Source organism: Borostomias antarcticus (assembly GCF_949987555.1).
Source record: "Borostomias antarcticus genome assembly, chromosome: 11".
In the NCBI taxonomy this organism is placed as follows: domain Eukaryota; kingdom Metazoa; phylum Chordata; class Actinopteri; order Stomiiformes; family Stomiidae; genus Borostomias; species Borostomias antarcticus.
In genome coordinates, this window is record NC_140244.1 from 24,716,585 (window position 1) to 24,726,608 (window position 10,024).

Sequence of the window (10,024 nt, forward strand, 5' to 3'; positions counted from 1 at the left end):
TTAAGAGGGCTCCTGACACAGCTCCATCCGACACAGCTCCATCTGTCAGTCCACCACTTTCCATGACCAGGACCAGTAGAGACGACAGCCCCACTAGCGCCTTATCCACTCCTATGGCGTCTAGTGGGGTGGCGCTAAAGGGACAATCTGAGCCAAACGTTCCACGATCACCCGAGCCCCACTGGAGATGCAATCTGGAGCTCTCTCGGCGTCGGAGGCTCATTTGTAAGGAGTGGGAAGAAGTCTGTGAAGGAGCGACCACTTCTACCTCGGACTCTCTGATGAAGATGATACATGACTCAGCCCCGTCTGTAACAGGTCCATCGGACCCGGTCCCTTCTATCACAGCTCCATCTGTTAGACCACCATTCGCGATCACCACCCCCATGGCGTCTAGTGGTGTGCTGGTAAAGGGACAATCTGACGCGGACGTTTCACGATCACCCAAGCCCCACTGGAGGCCATGTCCGGATCTGACTCTCCGTCGGAGGCGCATCCGTGGGCTGTGGAGACGAGCCATCCTGATAGTCCGCATCATTGGGATGCTGCTGCCGGACAGGCTGAAGGAGGTGGCTCGCAGTGAAGAGTCCCGTCAGCACATGTCACCTGATTGTGTCCAAGACCCGCTTGTCAGAGCGAGTTGCCCCTTTATTCAAGCGTTCAAAAGAAAGCTTGCAATCTTTGAACATGGGCTACCGGCTCTGAACCAGGAAAAATCCAAGGTCACATCCTGCTAACAGCCTGGCCGGAAACAAGACGTTCAAGACACAATACATAACAAATAACCCCACGATGACAGACTGACCAAAAAGACAACATACGTGGACATGCTGAGGAAGGACCCTGGCTACAGTGCTGATGAACTAAACTCTGGTATGCTGGACCAGGGTGTGTGAAGACGTGTCATCTAGACCATCAGCATCTACCCCATTGGCCTCAACATTTGGTTTGTTCAGTTTGGGGTTACTTGTTATGTCTTGTGCTTGTACTGATTTCATTCATGAATAAAGTCTCTGAACATTCTCTGCCTGTGTTTGGGTTCTATCTCCACTGTATCCTGATGCGCGTTAATCAGTGCCCATCCCACGACTGTGCTCAGTGAGCTGCCTGGACTTCCTGTCACACACACGTACACACAGACATACACCAGCCCACTTCTGGCTTTAGGCCTGGGCCATAGCAAACACAAACCAGTATTTGCCATGTCTCTCCTATGTCGTTTTTAGCTTCTCTTACTCTGAAAATGTAATTTATTGCTTTATAAATGTTCTTAGCTGGTAGACAAACATACTCCAGGAGCTTGCTCCATCAAAGCTTTATTTGTATAGCGCATTTCATACCCAGAGGCAACACAATGCGCTTTACAGAGAACAAGAGAGGTGGGCATACGACCCACCTCTACATATTCCATAGGGAAGCAAAAAAACAGTAATCACCCGGTGGCCAGATAAGTGAGCTGTAAAAATTCTTCCTTGACCCCTCTCAACAAGGCGATCGACTCCCCCAAATGGTTCCATGTTGCTCCATATCTGAATGTCTGTGTGTCATGTGACATTACTGTTAATGACGTACTGTATTTGTGAAACTGTATAAATGTACATAACCTTTAAAGTTGTCTCATGTTTCTTTCATGCGTTATGTTGCCCAGATATGGATAAAAGACAGTTAGCTCTCTCATACTTGGGCCTCAAACTCAGAGATAAATCTAATGCACCTCAAGTCAAATGTACAGTGTGTGTACTTGACCTAGGTTCTCAGTATGTGACTCACAATTCTCACCAGGGGCGTCACACTCCAATTAATTCACCCATTCCCCCCTCTTTCTCATTCCTGTTGTGCTGCGCCCAGGAAGAGACAGGAGTGGATGGAAGTATACCAGCCGTGCATGTTTTGAGCATGGATTGAGAAAACTAGGCTTTAGGCACAAACTTCTATAGTTGATCAGATGGTGGGGAACAGGCCACAATTAAAGACTGTTTTCAAAGTAGTCAGCTTGTCACAGAGGTGCCAGGTGGTATAGACTGAAGGAGGACTGCCAGGTGGTATAGACTGAAGGAGGACTGCCAGGTGGCGTAGGCTGGAGGAGGGGCTTGGTTTGGCTACACCCTTCCATCCTGCCAGGCCAAACTGCCCTCTGTGGTGCTCTCGTCTTCAACTCAAAGCTCATTGAAGAGCCGGGGTTCCAACCAACACCCTCTCAGATAATACATCTCAGTCCTAATCTATAAACAACTATTGTATGGTATAGTGATGCATCTCATCAGGTGGTCTCTGGACAGTGTGTTGTGTTCTCCAGGTGTACTTCCTGTGCTCTCCCGCCGAGAGGGACTGCATCGCTGCTACATCACACACCTGACCTCTGACCTTCTCATCCTGGGACTGCATCACTGCTACATCACACACCTGACCTTCTCATCCTGGGACTGCATCACTGCTACATCACACACCTGACCTTCTCATCCTGGGACTGCATCACTGCTACATCACACACCTGACCTTCTCATCCTGGGACTGCATCACTGCTACATCACACACCTGACCTTCTCATCCTGGGACTGCATCACTGCTACATCACACACCTGACCTTCTCATCCTGGGACTGCATCGCTGCTACATCACACACCTGACCTCTGACCTTCTCTTCCTGGGAATGCATCGCTGCTACATCACACACCTGACCTCTGACCTTCTCATCCTGGGACTGCATCGCTGCATCGCATTGTCTTTTTGTTACTCGGGTAATCAATGTACATATAATACTCCATCTGCCTTGCCTTTTTTTCTATACATGAGCACAATAAAAAATAAATATTAAAAATGAAGTATATCCACAACATTGGTCTGTGATGTTTTTCAAGCACTCATTCAATCACAGACAGACAGGAGCCGGCGTTAAAGAAAAGAAGCACTTAAGAATGTTTATTTTTTCAACAACTGGCCAAGATACTCAGTAGAACAACATTAGAATACAGCCATTTGTAACAGGAAGGAAATACTTGGATTACAGTGTAACAAACGTACAAACAAGCGTTTGGAAAATATCGGCCATCTGGGTTTGGTTTGTATAACCAGCCTGGTGGAATCCAGCAGTTTGCTGGAGTTGTTGAGTCGGGTGTTGGGGATAAGACCTCCCTTTGAGTTGGATCCCTGGATTACACGGACAAACCTCTGGGTAGACTTGTCGAACATCACTAGTGAGGGCTAAAGCTTGGCTGGAATAACATTACACATGACACTTTAGAACAATCAATCAATCAAAGCTTTATTTATATAGCGCATTTCATACCCAGAGGCAACACAATGCGCTTTACTGAGAACAAGGGAGGTGGGCATACGACCCACTCTCTACATACTCCAGAGGGAAGCAAAAAAACAGTAATCACTGTGTCAACAACATTGACACATGCAGTTTATGACTGTTTCCATATCTACAGTATATGTATTTATGATAGTATATTACAGTAATCCACATAAAAAATGCTGTGTGTAGGATCTGCCTCTAGGGGGAGCTCTTGAACACCAGACCATCAGACTACATCTATATTGTATATAGAATTATATGGCTGGTCACAAATTATTCAATCCTATTCATTTATCACCAATATCTCTGGGAAAAGCTAAAATTGCTCTTTCTCATACAATTGTGCTGCTGGATTAAGGTTTTTATTCTTTAGGAATTAAGACTGCTTTTACAGTAGGTATGATGTGAAGTTTCTTTATGAATTAAGACTGCAGTTAGGTATGAAGTGAAGTTTCTTTATGAATTACGACTGCAGCTAGGTATGAAGTTATGTTTCTTTATGAATTCAAACTGCAGTTAGGTATGAAGTTATGTTTCTTAATTGAATTGATGTTGAATTGAAGTTAAGTTTCTTTAAGACTGCAGTAAGGTATGACGTTATGTTTCTAATATTGGTAGGTTGTCACACACAGCAGTTTGCCAGATGTGGCTCAGGAGTGAAAAATTCTCCCCATCCATTGTCAATGCTAGGGGGGTGAAATGGACATATCTCGACGTAGGAATGTCACAGAGAAAAGGAGTTTGGATATAAAGCTATCGACCTAATGAATGCAGCAATACCAAACATTACTACTCGCACGTGCGCATGCACAGAGCCACAAAATGCATTAATTGGCGGAGGTCTGTGCTCTCTCAAGCACCATCTCGTTTCTGTTAAAGCAGAGGGCTGAGCATCTTCTTGTCAACAAATGTACACCTCTCTTTTTCAGACACAAGAGGGAGTCAGAGTGTAGGGAATAAGCCATTTCCTGTTTGTTCAAAGACAGCTCTTTGAGCTGCAGGAATCAGGAAATTAAGTTGACCATCTTTTGAATAAAGGCTCAAAACAAGTGTCAAAGACATTTTAGAGGACTATTTCGTAAATATGTTTGTGACAACCTTGGTAGCATGATCATTGATTGATTACTGCATGATTTAATGATGGATTATTAGAAAACAAGAAATATTGACCTGTAGGTCTACTGTATGTTACACCTTCAGAACTAGATACTGTACAGTGGCACTTGGAAGTGTCCCCCATCCCCAACCCACGTTGACCTTTTACATACCAACAAACCTGTGAGAAGGTATACATTTAACAGAATCAAAATTGACTGTGAAAACATATAAAATGTTATTGTACAGTAGGCTATATCAGTTGCACTTAATTTTTTTTCTGTCTTTAGTCGTATACCGTCTTGGTTGCTTCTGTGTGTTTGTTTCCTGTACTGAAGTGATTGTCTACCTGCGCCAGTGTCCCTATAAGAAAATGAGGAATAGAACATCATAGTCTAGTTGATAATCAAGTTAATACAGTAAAAATGACAATTATACTACCAACCGTGACCCTAATTGCGTTGCTATATGTGTGGTATAAATACAGCTGAGTTGAGCTAACGTACTTGTGATTACCAGGTCACGAGTACAGCTACTGTTGGGTTAAGTTAAGGCATTGCCTCTCCTCTCCTTCTGAGACATGAAAGCTGGTATTATATAGGCCTATATATATTATTATATATATTAGGGTAGCGGAAGGATTGGATGCAATGCGCCAAACATTAGTGGGGTGTACAGACGGCCTGGTAGTCCGTTTTTTTGTTTTCAGATGATCATTTATTATACGACATCTGTAAAAGCATCACTGCTCACAGTGGACTTTCGATTGGTCTGATTACAACTCGTCAGTTGTTGTTTCTTCTGTCAAAGAAACACAAGAACAGAACAATGTAACGTTATATATCCTATGTGTGTTAGTTAATAAAGTTAGCTGCTAGCTTTCTGTTGCACCTGTGCTTAACTATCAGCTGGTATGAGGTTGCTTAGCAACGATAAACATTGCCATTGGGCACATTGTTATTGTAAACAGGTTTCTGTAATAGCAAAAATCCTAAATGTGGTCCTAAACTGAGATAAGACAGGAGGTTTCTGTAATGAGGCCCGCATGTCTCAGGATTGTGTTCTCCAAGTCATGTTCCATACTTTTCTGAGTGAAATACACTTCAGAAATCATTCTTAGTGTAGAACCCTACTAGATAATGCGGTGAAGCGTACTGATGTTTCCAGAAGCCTTTTATTGTTCAGCCGTCCTTATATTGAGCACAATGCCTTCCTTGCAGTTTCCTCAAGAAACACCGAGCTACAGGAGAGATGATGGAAATAAAATGAGTTCTTACAACATACAAACTGTGGTGGCTGGATTCGGTTGACCTATGACGTTTGGACACTCACAAAATACTATTATAACACTCCAGATTGAATTCGCCAGTACCACAGGTTTCCCCTCGTAGAAGTCAACACAACCACACAACCTTGTCAAATGAGGACGAGAAATACAACAGAATAGAATAAAAGAACTTACTTTAATACCTTACAGTTTGCAGCAAAAGGGACGGTTACACAGAAACATAAGTGTGTCTGAGCAAGCGCGCCGACCGAGTGTCGGGACGGCATATATATATGCTAGGCTATGCTATTCCACACCGCGTGACTACATGTGTGAGTACCTGATTGGTTGAAACTTTTATCTAATGCTTGTCCTATGAGCTTACTACTTTCGTTTTCCATTCGGCCGATGTGGATAAGGTGTTCTGTTAAGTTACATTTTCTGCAACTTTAACAGGCTCTCCATTGTGAGGATGTGTGTCCTTGGCAGTCAACTTATCTGCTACTGGAACACAGATAATAACTATGTGTTAAACAAACTGCTGACATTCAGTTATTGAAGCATAACTAGGCCTAAATAGGCAGGCCTTGTGTTTAAACAACTATAATAGCACTTTATCAAAAATACCTTCCACACCATGGCTGATGAAAGAGCCGCACTGGTTTTCGATAACAGCTCCGGCATGTGCAAAGCCGGGTACGCCGGAGACAAAGCACCAAGTGTTGTCTTCCCCTCAATCGTTGGCCACCCCAGGCATCAGGTGAGCACTTTGGTCCAACGGGTCAATCATTCCACTGGACAGTTTATCCTTCGATAGGGTTTACGTAGCTAGCTAAATATGTACTAATTCTAGCAGTATTTGGATGCTTTTAAAAATGCTAATTTAACAGAACAATCAAAAGCATACGTTATCATAAGCTAGCTGCTATATTGAACCGAGGGGGTGAACCCCATGCTGTTTTTATTTGCCCTTATGTGACCCTAACAAATGTTGACCTACCGTTCTGTTGCCTGTCTCTCCAGGGATGGATGTTGCGTAGCTACGTAGGGGATGAGGCTCAAAGCAAGAGGGGTATCCTGACCCTGAAGTACCCCATCGAGCACGGTATTGACCGAAAAAACTGGACAGAGCGAGGGCTGCCAGCAACACTGCACGAGCCTTATGTTTAAATTGTTTTGGTCATTAAAGTACAGAGAAAAGATAATTGACAGAGCGACTTAGTTACATATCTCTCTTTCACATAAACGTGTTTGTGGGTGTGTGTTCATGGCACACTGTCTATGCAGTCCTCAGTCTATCTAGTCCTAAATCTAGTCCTTGTAGTCTGCGATAATACAGTCTGACACTGCACTGCAGTATTGTGATAGTATTTGACCTCCCCTCAGGTCATGGTGACAATGTCAGGTGCTTCTACTGTGACGGAGGGCTGAGGAACTGGGAGCCAGCGGATGACCCCTGGCAGGAGCACGCCAAGTGGTTCCCACGGTAATCTACAACAACCCGCCATTATGGGTGATATCAGAGAGGAGTGCGATCGTACGGTTCTTCTCATATGGCTTGTCCTTCTCAGATGTGAGTTTCTGATCCGGACGAGAGGGCAGGAGTACGTCAGTAACATCCAGGATATCCACTTCCACGTGGGCGACACCGGGGTAAGTCCTCTCATCCCTCCCCGTTATCCTTGGGTTGAGCTGGCGACCTACCTCTGCCCCAAGGGCTCGTAGGCTTCCCACTCTACCACCAACCAAGTCAACTGGTAGACGTGCTCACATTGTCAATGTGGGTGAAAGAGAGCTCTGGGGGTCTCTCTGGATGTGCTGAATAGAGCTGGTGACACTATGGTGGGTGTGATTCCGGTCAGAGAATCAGCGGAAAGGAGTTTCAGGTTACAGGGTTTATTTTCCAGTAGAACAGGACATTGTTGCGTTGTGTCTATGTGTGTGTGGTCTAAAGAGAGAAAAGGAAATAACAGAAATAATATGAATAATAATTACTAAATAATATGGCTAGGCCTAACATAGGTTACTAATACACCTACACTCACTCAAAGGGTTCAAAGTAGGCTAATATCAGTGCAGTACAATATCATTCCACAGAATGGCACTCTCACCAAGTTGAACTATAGGCCAGCATTACGGCACAACAGGACAGATGCTATTATGGTAGCTAAAGATAGCATACATGAAACTGGCTTAACTAAATATCAAGCTACACATTCAAGGAATAATAAACAGCGATGTCTAATCTAAAGCAGCAAACAACCATGCAAGGCTACATTTCTGAGGAACTACGTTAGCATGAGACTGATAACTAGCATTAGCTTCAGGCTACATCGTCATATTAGGTTAGTAGTTAACATAGGTCTAACGTCTAGCATACAGACAGTAAAGTAAATAAACAATAGATTAACTTACCTTCTGGCAATAACGCACACTGGTTATTAAAGGCAATTGTGAGACTAACTCCTCAAACTCCGAAGTGTAACTGTCATCAGCTACAATAGAACTACTCGCGCTGCATGCGCTCGTTGCCTATAGCAACAGAACAATGACGAAAACGGTAAATCACTGTCAGTAGGCTCGAGCTACCAATAACGGAGAATGCTAGAAGAAAATAATAATCTGTCCAAATGATAATGATAATAAGGGCTTACCTACAAAGCCCATTGACTTCCATTGAAAATTTGTATAATTTTATTTTAATCATAGCCTTCTATTTCAGGTAACTTGCTTATTGGTAGGAAATCCACTCGAACAATTGCATCACTGCATGTTGCAAATACATGTTGTTGCACGCCAGTTTGGCAAAACACAATTAATTTATTTTTTATTCACATAAGATTTTATTTGAGATTTTGCTGAGATTTGTTATTTTAATGTAAATTGGTTCTGATATGTGTCATTAAAATGTGTATCTTTTTGTATGTGTCATTAAAATGTGTATCTTTGTGTTTGACTGAGTTGTGATTTCATAGATGCTTTGTATGAAGGGGGACTGGTTGGCGATACAGTAAATATCTAGTCATCATTACTAATTAAACTAAGTAAAAACTAAAAAGGTATCTGCCCCTTGAGATCAGCACTACTGAAGCGACCGCTCCAACCACCAACTGTAGCCTCAATACTGTTAGCTCTATAAGATTATTATCTTTGTGTTATTATTATTATTATTATCATCATTAATATTACTGATACAGGCAAACCTGTGATACATGATGTGTACAATACACATTTGTATACTGTATACAAATGTGGTTAGTGATTCTGCAACTAACATTCAGTATGTTAGAATGAGGTAAAACATTCAGTTCAACACAGGATTTGTATGAGATTATACAACCGCTTCCCATGTGAACAGGTTTTACTTTAGAAAAGAATGGATGATTCCATAGAGCATGTTCTTGTTGTTAATTTGGTATAGGATGTTGAGATTTCGGAAAGGCGACGTTTGGAGCTTTTTCGGAATGGCGAACCTTCGGAATAACGACCTTTCAGAGCTTTTCGGAATAGCGAACCTTCGGAATGGCAAGGTATATCCAGTCCGACGATTTTGTCGGAATGGCAGTATTTCATACTGGAGACAATCTGTACTGCTAATATTAGCTAACTTGCGAGTTAATAGAGATAAGTAAAAATAAAAATAAAAAAATAAAATAAAATCTAAAATAGTAATATACCAGTAAGTAACCAAATAATCAACAAGTTCTTTTTTAATCTTCAATTCAGACTGGTCACATCAACTGACTTTACTTTACTAACAGTTTTCCTCAACAGTTTTTTTTGAATGGAAGTCAATGGGGGAGTTTTGAAACCTTCTTCAGCCTTCAACTCCTTCATACTTTGAGCTACAGAAACCATTCAACTATCAAAATGTTCAGCTCTTTAAGGTCTTTGTGGGATATCTTTCAGATTTTGAATATCTTTTATACTTTTTAAAATATTCAGCTTTTTCAATATTTTTTTTGCAATGGAAGTCTATGGCTGGACCTTGAAATTCTCTTCAGCTTTGAAACCTATCTCCTCCTTCAGTTTTTGTGCTAGAAACCTCCTTCAAAGTTTAAAATGTTCAGGACCTTTAGCACATTTAACGCATTCAACAGATTTTTAAAATTCCTTATAGTTTTTATGTAATTTAAGTTGGTTTTGGACCTTTTTTAACATTGAAGCGGATGAGAGGATGCTCAGTGTCAGTTGAGATTTGAATTTGATGCTCAGTGTCAGTTGAGATTTGAATTTGGGGACACGCGCAGGCTGCTCTCTGTACAGGCATCCTTTTATGACTACTGTGGTAGCATTCATATTCCTTCCATCCTTCCTTCCATCCCTCCTTCCTTCCTTTCATCCATCCTTCCTTCTTTCCT